Genomic DNA, 20,610 nt, shown 5'->3' with positions numbered 1-20,610 from the left:
TTTATTCATATATCACAAAACAGATTCAATGCTGTTCTTTTCTATAATCCTAAAACAGATTTAAGGATGACAGGTGGAAAAAGTAATTTTAGTAATCCTTTCATCACCTACGCTCTTCTCACCTTAGAAAGTGGTAGAGGAATGTCTGAAGTTTTGTCCCAGGTAAACAATCCTTTGGAAAACTTTCATCCCTGCTGCTAATATATTAATCAGCTCTATTTTGATCAAGCTAAATTAAGCCTCCTGGTCTTGGAGTAACACTGCAGCAGTTGCCTTAATTTCATTTTTGCTGTCCGAGAGCAACAGAAAGGCCTGTGTAATCCATCCAGAACACACTGATTCACTTGTAATGGCAGATGTAGTTGAAAGCAGGAAAAGCCCTTCCACAACTTAGAATTTGCTCTCTGAATTCAACATGTGCTGGATGTGCCAGGAATAGATAAGAACATCCATGCATCCATGCTGGCCTTATTTTTTTTTTTTTTTTTTTTTTTTTTACAGTATTTTATTAAATGTGGATGTAGCATTTCACATTTAACCTACATTTCAATTAAAGGTGAAATGTAAACGTAATACACAGTGTTGTCAAGCAACCTGCCTCATTACAGTAGCAAGTGATCCTCCTCAGAAATTCCATAGACCGACAAAATATGCATTTTTTTTATTGAGAAGTGGCTTGCTTTGACTAGTATTTTATTTTCTTTCCGTATCAAAAAAGTTCATTCTATCACTATTAATGGCAGGATTATTAAGGAATACTAGACCCCTATATCTTCTCACCACCAATTTCTTTAATAGAATCAGCAGGAAATTAGATCAAAGGCTGCCATATCCAGCAGAAGGCATCCATTTCCTGACCTTCCCTTTTTCACAATTTGAAGAATTTGGGGAGTATTTCCTTCTCTTCTTTTCTCTCTTGCTCACTGTGCTCTCTGCATCCCAAGCAGCCTTTCTGATATTAACAGAGCAGAGTGCTCTTCCATCCAGGTTTTTCCTTTTGTCCCAAGAAGCAAAAACTATTTATTGCTGCTCTGTGCTTTGTGGATTTCTTTACCGTGATGTACAGCTGGTTCAGAATACTTTCAAACATACTTCACAGTAGTATAAATAATTTCACAGTACAGAGGCAAAACTGAGCTTTGCCCTGAAAACATAGCTCTTCTCAAAGCTTCTACAGGTCCCCATCCACTTGCAGTAAGAAAGTGGCTGTGTAGTTCGAAGCATACAAAGTTTGCTTTTAACTGAAACTGCCCTGTCAAGAAAAGGAATTGCATAGGATGAATTTTAAAATATGAAGCCTAGAATTTTTTTAATGGAAGATTATTTGTTTAATCCCTATTAAATCCTACAGTGCATTTTTCTAAGACAACAAACCAGGATAATAATAGCTAGAACAAGCATAAATGATCAGAGAAAGAATAAGGTATTATATTCTATTCATTTGCTTTAAGATGGACTACTTTTTTGAGTAGGAGGAAGAACATTTACAGGAAGATGGGCTTGGTATGACAGTATATAAATAGCCCTAGCTGAGGATATAACAATTGCTTTGCCTCTTCCAACACAGAGCAGAGGCAGTAACTAGAATTGAGCTGACTACAGAACTGGAATATTTTGCAGCTTAGATTTCTTCAATAAGGCTAAGCCAGCTCAAAAGATTTCACTGCTGCTCTAACACACAAGCCTTTGATGTTCCCTCATCTTTACATCATAGAAGGAGCTCAAAGGGTTAATTAAAATTTAATGATATCGGCAGTACTTTGAAAAAGTTATGAACTTGGGTGAGATCAATCACTTTCTTGGACTGCCTGACTTCAAAGCAGACATTATGCAAAGGAAAAAAAAAAATCTCATTCTGCATTGAATTCATAAGCAAGGATTTCCTCATTAGCGGTCGGTACACGGAGGAGATTCCAAGTGCAAACTGGAAGGAGAGGTGAGGTGCCAAAAACATGGTTAATCAGAATTTCATGCCTTTGATGCTGATCACATGTTGAATGAATACATCACTGCAAACCAGGGGACACTTGAACAGTCCCAAAATAGGAAGTCAGGGATTAAGGGATGACCGAGTTTTGTTTTTTTTTTTTTTTTTTTTTTTTTTTTTTTTTTTTTTTAAATCACAACTTGTTTGCAGAGATTTAGCTAAAACCTCATTAGCTTGTTTATTCACTCTCAGTGACATTCAGTAAAATGTCAACTGAAATAACAAAAGTAAACTTTTAAAAAATGTACACATTTCTGGTTTGCATCTGTATTTTTTTATTTGTTTACCATCTACATTTTAGTTGAGCTGACAGCTTTCACTTTCTGCAGTATGTCTTATTCTGAGCTGAAGGTCTTACTCTATTTTCGAAGACAAACACAGTTCAAATGCCAAAATTATTGAACTCCTCTATGAGAAACAGAAGTTTACTAGTGACTAGTTAGATTTATCATGAAGATTAAGAAAAAATTTATTTTAATGCATTCAATATTGTCAGTCAACTACCGTCTCCCCTCAGAAAAGGCTGTGTTGGGAGCTTGATTCAGCACAAACCTCATGCCTTTCTCTAATTTCAACGCAGACCTACTCTGTAAATGTGGAACTATGCCCTGTGGTATGAATACACTGGTTTGAGGCCATTCCATGAGCACAGTTAGAGCTCTCTTCCCACAAGGAATCTCACCTAGCAATGCTGATTAAGGGTTCCAGAAGTGCTCCACAGAAATCAGATTGAGAAGTAATACTTATTTATGCTAAAGATGCTGTGAACAGGTTTGTTTTAGCTTGGGTTCGGTTTTTTACTATTGGTTAAAATACTGGATTTTGCACTTTCACCTCATCCAAAACCACACATACACAAAACAGACCATATGAGTTCCTTCCAACATACATGGTTTCAGGAAGACTAACTACAATACCATTTTTAGTGATTCATATATCCCCAGTATTTTTCTAAAAACAATGACGGATAATTCCTTAATACCTCTTTATCACACTAGCAAACTTGTAGCATTGTAGAGTCCTCAAACACAACCTTAATCATTACAGACAACAATTTTCCGTATTTCCATTCCTACAAGCGTCCTAAAAGTACCAGTGTTGTTTGCTCTTAAACTTCTACTACTTAAATGGTATAAAAACTTAATTTCAAATCTTAATTAATAACTATGTTAGGCACAGAAGTTTGAAAGTAGATACTCCAGTTCCAGAGATTCAAGTACAGGACTTCCCTCTCACAGGGAAGGGACAGGCTGTTGTAATAATAAATGTATTAACAGTAGCGCAGAACTGGCGCACTGCAGTGACAGGTGCTATATGACTGCTTTCACTTCAATCATGTTTACTCCACACCCTACAGAAATATTGTTTGAGGCAACAGAGTTTAGCAAACAATTAATGCCAGCTGTTTGGTAATCTTCTCTGTTTCTTGGTCAAGATATTGTGTGTTATGCTTTCTGTTTTCTGTTGTTTAGGGTTTTTTTTAATTTTGGAAGTGCATGAATAACAATAAAGATTTCCTGACAAGGAATACCATTAGAAAGTAACTGATGTTTAGTTAAAAACCAAACAACTACATAAAAAAAAACCCCAGACCTTTTCTATGTGAAAATCCACATTAAAAAAACAAATCCCACTTTTAATTTGTGGGGGGGAAGGGGAGGACGTTAATGCTATCTGGGTAACATTTAAGAATGTTAGAATGTTTAGCATTTACAGCACAGGTTTTTAACACTGCATAGAGACTCTCCCCTTCTATAAGATACTTTCATTTCCAATGAGGTTGTAAAAAGCACAAAATTTCCCATATTTCATGTATTAGAAATGTATTGGTGATAGACAGATTCCAAATAATCCACAATACTGTCTAACACTTGTAACAAGAAAGTGTATGTTGTTAGCATGAAAATAACAACAAAAAGATCTCTCTGAACATTTTTTTCTGCCTACATCTTATTTTAATGTATTTTTGCTCCGAGATCCATCCGTCCTCATGGAAGAACACATATCCTGATCAGAATCTTCTCTAGTTTCTGAAGTACTTTTACATAGAGCATTCAGTGTATACTAAACCTGACACAAAAGCCCAGGTCTAAATATCTCCTGTGCTTCTTTAGTTGGCCTTCCATCCTAACCTATTTTTAGTAAGACAAACAATTTATCAATTTTCATCTTGTTTTCTGCTTGCTTTAAAAGTGATAGAATTAGAATTAATAGGCAAAATCCTGGATCCTTCTCAGGCTGAATATGAATTTGGAATATTTTCAACCTAAAGATTTGCTTATGTTTTTCTCACACCACCAAGATTCACAATTTTGAAAATAATCTTAGATAGTATTCCAATGGGCAATTCATCTGTTAGACAGTAATCCACAAACTTCTTACAGTCCTTCATAGAAATTACATCTGAAAGGATCTTTATCAGACCAGTCAAATCCTGCCACTCTTTGAAGAGCATCCTGCTCATGTCCTACTTACATTTTAGACACCATCCAAATAAATGAGTTGTTTTCTTTTGAAGCCTTGGTCTTTTGAAGGCTTAGTACTGGTTCCATCTTGCAGTTCTTAGCAGCAAAAAACTCACATGATGTTATGATGCCCAGTTACCATGCTCCTGGTGTATACCATTATCCCCTGTCAGTCTTCTTTTGTCATACTTCAGAAAAAGAGCTTGAATTCATCTGTTGCAGTTAAACCTCTCATGTTATTAAAGGCTTCGTGATACACGAAACATATCACATCAAATTACTGCTTCTAAGCAGCAATGCATTTAATTTATGAGAGTAACGAAATGGAGGGGGAAAGAGAGGAATCATCAGCTAAACACGTATAACTCCCGAAACTAGTGGCACTATGATAACGTACCTGCTAAAAATATGTATGTTATTATTTTTTTATATATTTCCATATTTCAAGTCTGCTCCACCCTTGTCTAGAAACCAATAAAGTATATCCAAACAGCTTTAAAGTCTGATAACCCCACTAGTCATAAACTGACATTAACTTCTGTTGTTGTCATTCAAATGCCCATTTTCTTAATAAGAAAAGCATAACAACAGTCATCTAAATCTTCATGTAAAGGGGGCACATCAGAAACGTCTAGTGATGGTCTAAGTGAAGTCTTGTTAACAAGTATCTGGTCTGACTACATAGTTCGTATTACAGCAGATTTTAGGCAGTGTATGTTTTACCATATATTTATTATTGTTCTGCATAAGAAATCACTGTGTTGCTATTCAACACATCCATTTTAACCATGTGTTATAAAGTTCTATTGTCTTTAACCTAATTATAACTTTCCACGAAACATTTATTGCTTCATTCAATGCCTAAAATAAATCTGTTTTTCAAGTTGTCCTTTCACTGAATGGCTCCTGGTTGAAAATTTCTTTTATTTTCAGATGTCTTACTATAGACATAACTTTCTATTAACTCTACACCAGCTGTGATGTTGGACAGAGAACAAGAAACAAGCAAAAATGCTTCGCACAGAAAATGCATTACTAACACACCCCTGGAAGGTTTAGAGAGTGATACGTCTCGAAATGCACAGCCTACTTCCTTCGCAATCTTCCACAGACTGTTGCGATTTCAGGGCTTGTGTTTTTAACAGGGCACTGAGCAGGAGGAAAACCACAGACTTGACGTTCCCTGTTAAAGATATACTGGTTCATCCATGTTCTCTCATGGCAATGCCTGGCTTCCTTCCAACTGCTCTTTACCAGCTTTATCATGGCAAAGCCCCAACTTCCCCATTTTTTTGTGCTGGCAGCATTTTAATTCCATTTAAAGGTGATTTGCAAAGTCATCCTGCAAGCCCACATTCTCCTGATTAAGAACTGAAAAAAAAGTTCTTTGACTGACAAGTAAAATATTCATGTTTTCACCAATTCAGTTGGCTTGTATAGCCCCGCACTGTACTGATTTTGGTAGAACAGAGTGATTAGAGGTACTAAAATGACCTTTCTCACTGTATTAGAGCAAATATTTCAATAAAGTTTTGGATTTTGAGTTCACAGACCACAGGTGAATTAGTTCTGCAGCGAATAGTTTCCATTTAAAGTGCATTCAACCTTTTAAGGATACAGATGAAAAGGCAGCAGCAGTATTTAAAGAACTAGAGCTACAATAAATTGAGCAGGTTTTGGTTTTGGCAATAACTCTTTTCCCCTGCCCCTTTAATAGAGCGAAGTTCTATAAAATCTCTTTCTGCTTTTTAGGTAGGAGATAATAATAGCTGCTATTTTTCAGGGGGGGGTGTGAAATTACCCACAGGTGGGGTAGAGCTGTCTTTCACTGATGTCAAAACCAGAAGAACAATACAATAGGGATGAGAAAAGGAACGACGAGACAGCAGCTCATATTTTCAGACCTGTCTTTCATTTCCTGACAAACTGTTGGGGAAAGACAGGCAAACCACTAGGTCTTGTCAGCTCCTTGAGAATGGCAAATGCATGCCAGCTCGGAACCATTTGTAACATGGATAACATTCCTGTCTGGTCAAAAGAGAGTAGGAAAACAGTTTTGACCAGCTAAATAAAACTTTTTCTGAAATAGGGCATTAAAAAAGAGGATGCTATGAAAGCAGATGTATGAGATAGGGCAGAAAATGGAAGTGTAGGGGAAGGGATGACTGAAGCATCACATTCCCAGTGATGCCTGGCGTTTGTCTCAAATTGGTGAAGGAGGGCTATTCTCTTCTGAAAAATGCCTGGGCTTCTCTTGGGATCAAGGCAATGGTAATCCAGGGGCGTCACAAAACACTTGTCTATTCCTATATCCTGAAGATAACAACTATCAAAACACGGCCTACCTATCCCTTTCTGGCCCCTGTTCAAATGGAAATTAATGGGTGAGACAGCCCACCTTGCTTTTCTGGCACAAACATGGCCTTATTGTTGTCAAGTTTATAATTCGCAGCCTCAAGACATTCCATGAATTTTATTTTTATGAGAATATTTATAATGTATATTATATTATGAACTATTTCAGTCCTTTTAGCATGACTTTTTTAAACACAGGTATGCAACTATTCTAAAGTCTGTGTTGAACTTCTGATGCCAACAACCTACGTTAACAAGGTCGCATAAGTCAAGAACTCAGCAAGGATAAGTCTATCTATTTTGAAAATTTGATACCTATGTATCATCAAAAAATAAGAAGTTATGATTTAGCACAAAGACAAAGAATTGACATCATGATTTCTAAACAGTAGAGTGCATTTATCAAGATATACAATATTTTAGTCTACCTAAATATTCTCTCTAACTTTCGGAAGACCCCAGATTTAAGATCCTATTTGAAACACCTGTCTCACGATTTCTCCACCAAATGTCTGTTGGATTTAATTTTCCTCAAACCTCATTTTAATTATACATAAGAATTTCTAGGACTTATTCTTTCCACAGTGATAGAGTTAAAACAGCAATGCAGAGAGATGAAGAACAACAAATACCTGAGAAATTTCTGGATAAAATTTTTCCTTAATTCAAAATTTAGAATGCAGTCTTATTTATCTTTACAAATGCACATAAAATTAAATACCTATGTTTCAGAAAAATCTGAATTTGATTTAACAGAGGGGTATGAAATGGGAGAGTTCCCTTTTAAACCAAACATCAGTGAAAACCATGTGTGGTTTGTGTGGTTTACATTTTTTGGCAAAACCCATACATCTTATAAATACATGCCTTAGCTGAGTAAGTGTCCAGAGGTATAACCAGCAGTAATCACATTTTTCCTTTAACTTTTTATCTACTTCTCTTTATTTTCTAGTGTTTTTCTTTATTGTGACTGCTAAGACACTGACTAGTCATATTAAATGAGAAATTAAATCCATTTTTTTTCCAAATTAAATTCATAGATCACAGAATCATAGAACTGCCTAAGTTGGAAGGGACCTTTGAGATCACCTCATCCAACCATCAACCTAATTCTGACAAAAAGCATCATTAAACTATAAAAGTTAAATAAAAAATTAAATACTAAAAAGTTAAATACTAAATTTTTATTCCTTGAAACTGACCCTCTTCTTTCAGTTTATTTATACAATGCCAGAAATTCTGCATGTTTTCTTCTAATGAAGAAAATCATTAATATTTAGAAAAATAACATTTTCAATAAAAAGTTTAGTAAAGTCACCGTATATAAATATTTGGAATTTTAAAACTACTAAAATAAGTTAATCAAGGGCAGACCCTGAGACTACTGCTAGGGGTTTTTTGAGCCACTGGGTTTCGAGTTAGTGACGTCTCTTTAAATTAAACTTTCATGCTGTATTCTCAGGCTCTTCTGTTCCTTAGTGTCCTATTTGTTCATCTGGCTTATTTTTGAATTCTACTCTGCTAGATACATACCCTAGCCTACAAAAAAATCACACGTAACGCTGCCGATACTATCAACTATCTGGTCAGTTCTGAGTGGATAGGTACCACAATTTCATTTCAGAAATTAAAATTTTAGCCTGTTTTACTTGTACTGATACTAAAACTGTAAAAAAAATCTGAAGGATCTATTATGACACAAAAGTCTATGATCAATTGCTAGCAATAAACTATTTTCATAATTATGTATAAGTAAATGAGGAGTCCAAAGAGTTCAAAATGGATCCTATGACAATCAAATTATTTTTATAAGAGCAACTGCCTACAGCCATTTTTATTACTGATAATTATACTTGACTGATGTATCAGAGAAGCAAACAATGCATATGTTTTTCCCTGACAAAGGCAGACAGAGAGTGTTGAAAACAGAGAACATGCAGATTAGGATGGTTGAATATGTACACTTGAAGGGCTCAATATACTGACAAGACTAATAATCCATCAGGTATATGGTTTCATTTTTTGCTGAACGGTTTGGGAGAACAGTGAGAGGATGCTGGCAGTGACCACGAGACACTTTCAAAGTGAATCCAATAACAGAAAGTTCTAATATACAAGGAAAGGCCTTAACGGGTTAATGAAAATTAGCTATGACATTTGGGAATCAAAAAGGAAATTATGAGAGGAACAGAGTTCAGTTCAAGCTCTCAGACTATGACTCTTCTCAAAGACCCTGTGGAGCTGTGACAAACTACTTATTTTACTACTATAAAGGATCACATGTCTGAGAAGACCCTGAGGAGGGTGTCAGGCAAAGAAACAAAACCTTTGTCATTATACAAGGATCACCTGATTTAATGAAAGCTTTTACCATTCACTCCACAAAGATTTTCAGGTAACTTTTTTTTTTTTTGAAGTATACACCATTGCTAAATGCAATACAAAATGCTTTTGGCCGCGGTCATTGTATCTATTTCTGTGCTTCGTTCTTCCCACAAAACCTCTATGCTGTAAAGGGGAAAACAGTTTTAAAGAAATAATTCTTTTTTTTTTTTTTTTCCTCCTTCACAAAGAGGCATTGTAGAAAGACAAATGGGAGCATGAGAAAGGGGCAAGTATACACTGTACCTGTTCCAAAGCATATTTCTTCTGCCCTAGCATGTGTTTCATTACCTCTCAAGGGTGCAGTTTATCTGCTTTTGTACTTCCAAGTAGATGCAGTGCTTTTATACTCCCTGAACATCTCCTATTACAGCAGTGCCACTCAATACCAAAAACGGATGACACATTCAAAATGTTCAAATGCTGCTGTTACATTAAATGCTTATTAAGCCACAATATTCTAATATGCTGTTTTAAAGTTTCCAGGTTGTACCCCTGTATTCTTTAGTGTATCTTAGTCCTGATAAGTGTGTTTAGTCTGTGGAGGATATGAATTATTATCTCATTTTGTAAAAGTCTAAAGTGGTAAGGAAAAAAAAAAAAAAAAGAACCTGCCCCTCAAAATAACATGATTACATTTTAGTGAGATATCATTTGTATTGGTAATGCTGATCATACAAAGCTTTAACGCTGGGGATACTTTTGTGGTTGTTACGCCTGCATGACACTACATTCAAGCAATTCCTCTACTTAATATAATTTTATTAAATAACAGTGTGAGCATCAAGTGACTTTTGATATGACTTTGTAATCGTGGGAAATATAGCTACGCTCTGCGTTCCATTGTAACAGCAGTCTTCACGCAAAATAATTGAATGTATTTAGACTGTCATGTGAACTTAATGCATGGTTGTTGAATTGCTATTTTCTGGTTATTATGACATTCTTAACAGATAATCTAACTATGTTTTGCACAGATTGAAAAAAAGAGGCACAATACATTAGTAACTTTTTTAGCTTGAACTTCAAAGTGCAGGAAAGCATGAAATGCTTAAAGCACTGTGGTAGGTTGTCCAATAACACAAGAAGAAAACTCAGTGCCTTTGGTACAGTGTTGCTTTCTGCACCAGTAACTGTTAAATTTAATAGTTTTATGAGTAATATGAATATAATTATTTCTGGGTTTATCTGAAACAGAAAAAATTAGGAAGCTTACATTTCCTAAATGTAAGGCAGATTTTTTCAGTAAAGCCTTGTGACTACATCCGTGCACTGCAGTAGTTGTAGTTGCTGTGTCGTTGTAGCTATGAGGGTTTAAGTACAGAAAGAGTTGTAAAAAGAAGTATAACATCTTCATTAGATAAACTGACTTCCCTGGAAAGAGAGACACACTTTTATGCATAATACCCATTCTTCAGGTCTCAGATTAAGTTAGAGAAACTTAATACTGACTGGGAACAATCGAGATTATTAACAACACAGACATGCAAGAGAAAAGGTGGTGAACACCCTTTGAAGTCAATATACATTACCTAAGGAATAAAATTGTAACTTTTGTTTCATCAATTTATTTCCAAGATGAAGGTTACACTCCCCTACAGTTAGTTGCAACCATTATACATACATATTATGCATTATGTTATTATGTTAATATTATACTTATTGTGTGTTATCATACAGTGGAGCGAACAACAAAATCTTTTGGTTACAAAAATGGCATCCTATATTGCAACTCCAAGCCTGCATCTTAATAGAAAATGTATTTTCTACTGAAGCTAGAGCTTCAGTGCATGGTCTTAGAGGGAGAAAATTCATCAATAGTAAAGAGATTATACATCAGTCCCCATAATATGAGTGTCAAGAACAAGCAGTGCATGGGGTTTTGAAAAGATCATTGCACAGGTAGATAAAATTCCTTCTTTACAGATCACCAGAAGGAGACCTAAGCATCAATGAATCCAATTTTTAAAGCCTTCAGCAGGACTACAACAGTGGAGAGACTACAGTTGAAGTATTTGGTAGCGTAGCAATAAGAGTTTGCCATCCTGCCCAGACACTTCTGGCTGGAATTGTTATTCTTAGATAAGCCGCACTCAGCATCAGAAAGTGAAAACATCCCCTCTGGATTAAATAAGCTCTCATGGGTAAAGCTCAGTTTTGCTAGTGTAACCATGTACTCAGTGGTGCTTTTGCCAGCACAGACAGCATAAACCTTTTCACTGTACTAATTTGTCTTTTTACGTTAGGAGAAATTTGTAGTTTAGACCTGGCCTAGGATTCTGCTTTCACACAGCATTATACACACATTCACTTGTGAAATCAGGATTTAAATAAACAGAACACATGTGGAATGCCTACTGCCTTTAGAAGGACTTGAACATATGCTTAAGTGCTATCCTGTTTTTTTTTTAATAACATTTTGTTTTAAAACCAAAAATGTTAATAACATTTTTTTAATATCAGTGAAAGTCTCTTTCAATTTTCTGTTTATGTATTTCCTTCAATATGCAAAAGGTTTACATTTCCTCAAACAAAAAACAAAACAAAACACACACCAAAACAGTAATAACTCATTCTGCATTGCCAGAACATTTTGACAGTCAAAAACCAAAAATAAATAAATGTTTCTAGCTTTCATCTTCTCAAATAGTAAAATATACAACTGCATCTCTGCCAAGATCACAATGACGAATGAATGACACAGCTCCTTAATGAAATAGTTTACATTCCCCTGGCCTAAAGTCTACCTGGCCCTTCCTAGCCTAACATTGCCCGTTGGCAGGTACAGGCTTTCAAGATTTCAATGGGATTCAGACTCGCTAAATGTGGTCTCTAAAAACAAATTTACCTAGTGACCTAAACCAATTTTTAATGCTTCACTGAAGCAATGTGTGAACCAAATATTCTAATGACTTCTCTGGCAACATGTTAGAGACTGAAACACCTTGATACATCGATAACTTTCTGGACTAAACAATAAAATAAACTGGGAGAGAAATCCCTGTTGGTTCCCCATGAATTATTTAAGCAGAACTCACAGTAGTGTAGAAGGTCAGCAGGGGGATATGAGGATAGCATTCTCACAATCATGCTCTGTGCCATCTGCCAAGAACAGTTTTGCCTTGGTGCAGGGAGCAGATTGACAGGATGAGGTTAGCTAGGGCAGGGAGTAAGACATAGCCAAAGCCTGGAATTCACACACATCCAAGTAACACTAATAACCTCTGTGAACAGGAGTGCATTCATGCTATTCTTTTGAACACAATGGTTTAACAGCCATGAGAAAAGGACAGTGAACCCTGGTTTCCCAGTTGCAGTGGTACAGCCATACGAAATTCAAAAATCACACGCACTGCATGATGAGGAGGAGCATTCAGAAAGGCAGAGATTTTAAAGAATTGACTTTCCCGGTAGATTTCTTCTTATAACCAAACCAAGAGAGAACTATAAATCTGCACTGAGTACTGGGAGTTGAGCAGAATGTCTTCTCACCTACTGTATTGCCAAGGTGCAGACATAGTTCTGCCATAAAACCAGCAGAATGATGAGAATGTGGATTCAGTAGTGCCTATAACAGAAAGCAAATCTAATTTTTGTGATGTGTGCAAAATCTCTATTTTGCAAATGCCAACAACAAGAATGTGTAAACGAGTCTCTTCTGAATCCCACAAAGTCAGGGATTCACCACAATTTCTCTGTAGCTCCACATGCACGAGTACTCCCTGAAATATGCCTGGCCAGAAAACACCTGTGTTGTCCTGTGCTAATGCTAGAAGCTTCTGTAACTGACTTTCATAGTTGCTTGAACATTTTAATGAGAATAGAAAGGTTGTAAAGCTGTGAATGTTACTGGGATTGCTGGTTTATATCAGACATGCAACCTGGTAATCAAAGACTGACAGGCTCTCTGAAGGAGAATGCATAACACAAGCAAGAACCTGCCCCTCAGACTGAAACCTGATGGCTGGTAAAGGACTTGTTAAGATTCACATCAGAATCAAGAATATCACTGCAACTGCTTCCATGACAACAAAATATAATGTCACAATGCATATTATGATTTCATGACAGGATGAAGCCATGTTTAGCCAGGAAGCCTCTTCAGCAACGAACAGGATTAGAGAAGAAGAGTTCATTTTGGGAACTGGTGTACTACTAATAGTTTTTTAAGAAATTAGATTTTTCTTTTATATAGAGATGGAAAAATCGGATTTTTTTAGGTCCAGCTTATTCCCATCTCAAGCAAGGTTGATACCTCCAGTAACAGTCACTATGTACAACTTACTTTTGCAAGTTATACATAAGCAATGAAACGTCATTTTTGTTGGAAGGAAATTGAAAAACATCCATATCCAAACAGATTTTACAGGTACACATAGAGAAACACAGAACTGGATCACCAAGCACAAGCTATAACATAATCCTGTTTGTAGACATACCAGGTTACAAAAAGGTTAGGTTCTTTGCTTTCATCCACTTTTTTTGATCCTTCAACAGAGTATATTACTTTTAAAAATAGCTTGCTCTCTTTTTATGCATGTTATGGCACTGTGTAAAGTTGATAAACCCTTAATGCCTCCATCTTGTCTTTTATTTCTATCTTCTCTGAGAAATGTATCCTGTTACCTGTATTCCAGCACTGTGTTTGTGCCATATGATTAGTGTTAAATTTTATACCATACACCTACATGGTATACTACTTTCCTATCTTGGATACCTACAAGCATCTTGGTTATTTTTATTTGACTTTAACTATTTTTTTTAGCCTGGATAGTTACAGTTTCTGTACTAAAGATACTGCTCATATATATATCGCATCCAGATCCCATCAGTATTACGCATAAGCATTACTTAAATGCCCGTGTTAAATACTGATCCTTGAGAATGGTTTCTCTGGTGACCCCCATCCTCAAATAGCCTGTACAGATACCAATGGAAAGAAATCTCATCTCATATGTGCTGATGCAGAGAATGAGAGAGACACCAATAATCTGCACCAGGACTCAATTCAGGTATTTGAGTAATAATCCATAGGTCCTATGCAAGTATATACAATACAGTTTCACCACACAACCTAATGGAAATACAATGAGACTGGCAGTTAGTGAGTTGGAAAGTTCCATCTACCATTCACATTTCTGCACCTGACTGGTACAATACTTACTGGTCCACTTAAATGCCATCTTCATGACCAGTTTTTAGTAGCAGTCTCAGCTGCATGAGTCGGTGGTTATTATAAGCTTATAATGACTGCTAATGCTGCTATCCAAGCATGTCAACAATGACAGCTATGAAAGTTGTTCCTACTTAAAACCAGTTTAGCAATCCCCTCTATCCTCCTGTTATTAGCCTAATGTTGCAATAACAACAGCAAAATAAGAAATAGGCAAAAATATTTAAAGAGGGATTTTCTCATTCCTGCCCAAAAGAATTTATATATTTATTTTAAAGTGTGCCCCATCCTGGAAACAAGTAAAGGTACTCACAGGAATAAACATCTAAATGATCAGACAGTAAAGTAATCATGATGGGACAATGATAACATCACTGCAGTTTTGTTTTAAATGGTTTTCTAATGTCAGGAACATTACAGATTCTTTATGAAAGAAACATATAAAGCCTTAAGTCTTCTATTTTTCATATTTAGTTTAAGGATTTCACTTCAATCTGCTTTCTCTACTTTCTTTTTAGAACTATCTTTGGCTGAGTGGCTATGACTGCCAGTGAATACATAACAGTAGTTAAGCAATAATTTCACCCTAGGAGAAAATTACTTTTTGCACAGAATAAAAAGGAATTAAATTATTTGAGGCTCAAGAAATACATTTTTCTTGACACAATGAATCTATTTCTTTAATTTATTATTTTTAGTGCAGAGAAATGCTTTTTTCCAAATTATGTGTGTAATATAATAAAGACTGCATGCATAATTTTTAACCTTTCTGAAATAACTATGTAAAAATTATAAGAGCAGTCACAAGAACAATGTTCATGATATGCATGGCCTAATTACATGCTGAGAACATTTGTTCTGATATTTTCTTTTTTTTACAGTCTGAAATTCACCGTTTTTGTTTTCAGAAGCCATAGAAATAGCACAGCACACTTTTCAGAATAATGCAGCTGTCATAATAGGAATATGCAAATCATTATCACATAAGATTATCTTTTTCTCAAAGAGTTTTATCAAACGTGACTCATGTAGAAAGAGGTCCTATTAGAGGATGAGAAATATTATTCCCTCCTTTGATATGTAACTCTCAAAATAATGCTACTGGATCAGATAACAATTACCTTACTTGCATCAAGAAGCAGTTTATTTCTTCTAAGTCCTATACTTAGCTACAATTGCTTTCATATTTGCCAAAGGAAAATGTTAAAATATTAATAACCCAGTAACCTATTCTGTGACAGTGAGTCACTTGTTTGAACTTTCATTTCAGTCATACATACACAAAGAGCTAAACTTTAATATAAGAACTGAACTGGAAGTAGATATATTATAAAAGTTGTACTATCAGGTCCTACTATCATGAAATAACTAGCAGCACCAGCCACAAAAAAAAGATTTTAGCAGCACAGAACAAAGACACATGTGTTTATATATGTGCACATCTATTTTGTTGCATTCCGTTTGTGAAAGAAAGTTAATGACTGAGAAAATCCTGCCTTGAATGCAGAAGAGCACCAATCCTAGTTTAGAGTTTCTTGGTATTTTTATGCATGAGTTCCTTTTCCTTTCAAACAACTGAAGAAATATTTGGAAATCTCATTATGAAAGTGTTGTCTATGTCACTGATGACAGGATAGTGACTCACATCAACTAGGACAGCCATCTCAGTGGTGAAACTGCCAACATTACAGAAGATCTAAAGAAACTCCTGTGCACTAGAACAAAAACTACTTAAAAGGACATACATAGTTGTGTTTTGTCATTCCTGATTGCAGGTGAAGTTTCACACACTGTACAAGGGTCCAACATGTAAACAAGAGCTGAGTTTTCAAGGGAGTTTATAGGGGACAAAAGCAACCTTTTATTTTTTATTTTTTTTTTTTTGGTATTTCTGACACTGATTTGGAGGACCTGAACTCCACACTCTGGACATCATTTTCATTTTTACAAAGGTGTTTTTATATTACAAGAGAAGCATAAAAGAAACTCATATCTGCATTCACTATTAAGCCTGCCCAGAATAAATAAAATAAATGAATAAGCCACTGTTTTCAATTCATGCTACTCATCACAATTGGAGAGATATTGCACGTTACCATTTAGTTCCTGGGTAATTAAAAATATGTATTTTAAGAATGAAGAAAAGTAAAACACACAGGAATTTAAATGCATCAAGATTCAGTGTGACACATTTTCATTTGCAAAGATCTAATAAAAAAAACAGTTACAATAGTAAATATTAAGTAATATCAATATTATTTTCTAAAGACTTCCTGACAAAGCTACAGGAAACAATTTATGTATCAAAAAAATTATTTCAGAAATAAAAGGATGCTTGTTTTAGAACGTATTTAAAGAATATTAACAAAAATACTGTAGAAGAGCTATAATTCACAGAAAATTGTAACGCAATTTATATTACTAGAGGTTTTACTGCATTCTTTCACACTAGAGGGTGCTATCATTTTGAACAGAGTACTGTAATTAGCCTGGTTTACAAGCAGAGTGAATTATACAGAAGGCAACCAAGTTTCCTGACTGTCAAAAAGGTATTTGACAATGCACCCTCTAAGGAAACTATTAATCAGTTTAAGTATGTTAGAATTTTTTGACTGATTAAAATCATATATAAAAACCGTACAAATTAAGATTTTATTTGACTTTCCTTGTTAATACGTTCTTTATTCTTGTGCATGGCATCCAGGTTGTTGTCTTTTTTTCCATAACTGATCTTGATTTGAATATAGCCATTTTATAGAATTAAACCTGTTTGTACCATGGTCACAGGTTTAAAAATACTAAATGTCAGGTTATTATGAACTGACTGCCCCCAAATTAATAACCATGTGTATATATGTATCTATATATATCTTTGCATAATTGTAAGCATGAACCTATAAGAACTTGGTAATAAAAAAAAAAATATTGAAGTGACAAGAATTTATTATCAGGCCTTTAAGCCTAAGCTCTGAGAAAATTTCCCTTCATTGGTTTTTGAAATTTACTACTAACACTAAAACCAAGTAAAGTACCCTAGGCAAGTACCAGGAAATATTTACTCAAATACAAACTCCAAATTTGCTTTTGTGGTTTTGAAAACTATTTCAATTTCTTTTCACGCAAAATTAGTGGTTTGTTGGGTTTTTTTCCTCAAATGCAGTAATCTTACTGTAAAGAAAACACTCACAAAGTTATCAAAAAAACATTTTGATTTAAAGGTTTGAGTAGGAATTGGTAAAGAGCCATCTTGTTACTGACAGCCAGCCTTGGTGACGTACTGAAACCCTGTTCCTGTTTATAATCACCTGTTTAGAGTGTAAAATGCAGTAGGCATAGGGAGATAGCAAGTGACAAGTATGGAATACCGAAAGAAGTAATTTGATTGAATTTGATTTTGAAATTGATTGAAATTCATTTGCATATGAATATGTTTTGCAATTTATTTGGTTCAGATTCTTTGCACAGTTCAGTTTTCATCTTGTGCAGCTGAGGCTGTGATTACTTCTGGGAAAAGGTGGGAGCCGGGGCAAGGCCCCTGCCAGGAGGTACAGCAGCAGCCTGGCACTACGCACCGGCTGCTGACAGTGCACTCTAGCACTCCCATCACCCCATGATGGCAACTGTTCTGCTCGTGAGCTCCTTCTCCTACTTTTCTAATGGTGGAAATTGTCTCAAAGCTGAGAAATGCTCATCTGAGGAAATCCAAAAGATTTCCTGTCAGGCCAGACTCTTCTGTAATTGCCACATCCTTTGATAGCTTAAACGGAGTAAGAATTACCTTAAGTAGGAAGAAACAATAAAACACAACAATCACAAGTTTTTCTGTCCTGCTCATCTTACCACTAATGCTTTCTCCCACATAAGTGATAATCTAACCCAAACCAGGAAAGAAATACACAGAGCTTGGGGTGGGAAAGCCAAGCTCATTCAGTCCATGCTTTTGTACTGGACTATGTTCCCTGTGTATTAATCTTAGATTTAAATCAGCACCATAAGAAGGTCACATTATGGCATGACCTGAAAAAGAAGTTTTATTACCATTTCTAAAGGAAGTATAACATAGGCTAACCAGCTAATGCCTGTCTTTAAAATTCTACTATTCCATTCACTCATTCTCAAATTACTTATTAATTTAGCTGATTATTTCCTGTGGCTAATCTTACAGACCTAAGTCTGCTTCTGTCTTCATCCTTCAAAGAAGAATTTAAACCTCTGTAATGTAATTCAGAAGTTCAGACTTGCTTTCACATATCCCTCTATCTTTTCTGCTTCAAGTCCATGTCCTGCATTTAAATGAACAATGATACAAAGAACTAATATTTTCTTATGTAATTTAAATTATAAGACTGAAGACTTAGAAAAGAAAAAGGAACTGCTACTTAACTGTTTTCCTAGGCAATAGCAGCTATCTATTGAAAGTAGAAGGTTCTTTGCATTAAATCTCTTGCCAAATTACTGGGGGTAGTTCCATGTCCACAATATTTATTTTGCACCTCTCTGACATAGAAAAATATACAAATGGCAAGCTGTACATATTCTAATACAGAGTAATCTTAATTCAAGATTTTTTAAATTGAGAACTGCTTTTCTCTAAGCACAAGAAACCTTAAATGCTATAAGGAGCTCTACTACACCACCAGACATGAACTTCTTAGAACTGAATTAAACCCACTTCACCAAGATTCATTTAAGGGCTAGATTTCATAACTTGCACAATTTCAGTATCGATGAATTGGGATATCTCACACAGTAAAGACAGCCAAAGAAGAAATATGGAATAAACTCACATATCTTTGCAAGAATTATGATAATAAATTCATCTTGGCAGATAGGATGACTTTTTCCAGAGGATAACTGTCCCTTCCTGGTTGCCAAGATACAGAATTTTCATTCAGTGCATGTTTTGAATATTGAGAGAATTAGAATTTTCACAGTAATTTTAAGGTGGTCAAAGGGAAGTGGTGAGCAGCTAAACAGAAATTATTTTGTTGAACACATAACAGAACCTAAGCCAGCCTGGAAATATCATGCAATCCGCTGTGAATGCAACTTAGTGAATTCATAGCATTCATACAACTTATACTACAAAGGGAATGTTATTTTCTCCTGCTTTGTTTTAGTTCATGTTCAGTCCTCATTAACTTACTGTGACAGGTACTAAACCAAACCAGCATTTAGGTGCTCCGTTGTTATATCACTATGGCAATCTCACTGACTCCATAGTCCTTTCACCAGATATTTCAGTGAGATTTTCAAGTTTTGCAATGAAGTCAATGGAATGAAAGATGTCTACCTCCAAAACTCCATCTGTTTTTTAAATAGAGGGATACAAGTCTGACTATTACCAACTAATAACCTTCTTAAAGAAACCAACTAAAATAAATTCTCAAATTGAAAACCTTTGCAACATAGAAGACTGGTGAAGAAATACTTGAAATACAATACTCCGGTAAACTTCACCACATCTGGCAATCCAGAATATGGATCATGCAGAAAAAGTTCTAGAGTTCAAGCAGACCACAACTGTAATACCTGTATTAATTTACCACATCTTTTTGGAAACTCTCCAGCAATAACTAAGCCTTTTCTTCATTAAAGCTCTGAGCCTAGATTTTAGTGTGCAGTATCGATACAGTGACGTTTCTGCTGAGTTCCGGTACCACTGAGAGACCATGCTGAGGCTGGAGCATAGAGGGCAACAGGAAAAGAAGGTGGAATATCCTCTTCCCTCCCAAACATACACTAGGACTATCCTCTATTAACTCTCATTCGCATTTCATTTTATCAAGCAAACAATTTCCAGACTAAATAGTTACTTTGACATCTGCAAAATGCAATGTTTGAACACCTTAAAAAAGTCATTTCTGACCACCTAATCCACTTGGAGTTCCAGTAGGGCAAGAATTTGATCAATTTGCTATGACTAGAAGCAATAATTTCAAAATACAAAGAACTTAACTAGTTGTTCTATTACCTACAACCTTTATGCTAAGCGATCATCTTCAGAAAACCTGGATCCTGCATACAGCACATTTAACAGTGACTGATAGAGAACTGTTACTCTTTTCATGTGTACGCTTAAACACATCTCAACTTTCTAACTTGCACATAAATAACCCAAACTGACATTCATATTTTGCTTTTTGAATGTGTCTGCCTTCCATTTTAGTTTAAACTCCATAGAGCTGAAGATCCGTGCATCGCATGGCTGGGCCGTAAGTCACTGCAGCACTGCAAATTTTAAGACA

The 20,610-nt window shown here is 35.5% G+C and overlaps 1 protein-coding gene across 1 annotated transcript in view; it reads right to left on the bottom strand.

The window, feature by feature from the left end:
• TENM2 (teneurin transmembrane protein 2) overlaps positions 1-20,610 on the bottom strand; it is a 1,855,021-nt gene that overhangs the window by 1,069,665 nt on the left and 764,746 nt on the right. The gene's annotated exons all lie outside the window — the stretch shown is intronic.

Source organism: Rissa tridactyla, chromosome 11 (genome assembly GCF_028500815.1).
Source record: "Rissa tridactyla isolate bRisTri1 chromosome 11, bRisTri1.patW.cur.20221130, whole genome shotgun sequence".
NCBI classification, from domain to species: Eukaryota; Metazoa; Chordata; class Aves; order Charadriiformes; family Laridae; genus Rissa; species Rissa tridactyla.
This window is presented reverse-complemented; position numbering and strand designations above follow the sequence as displayed.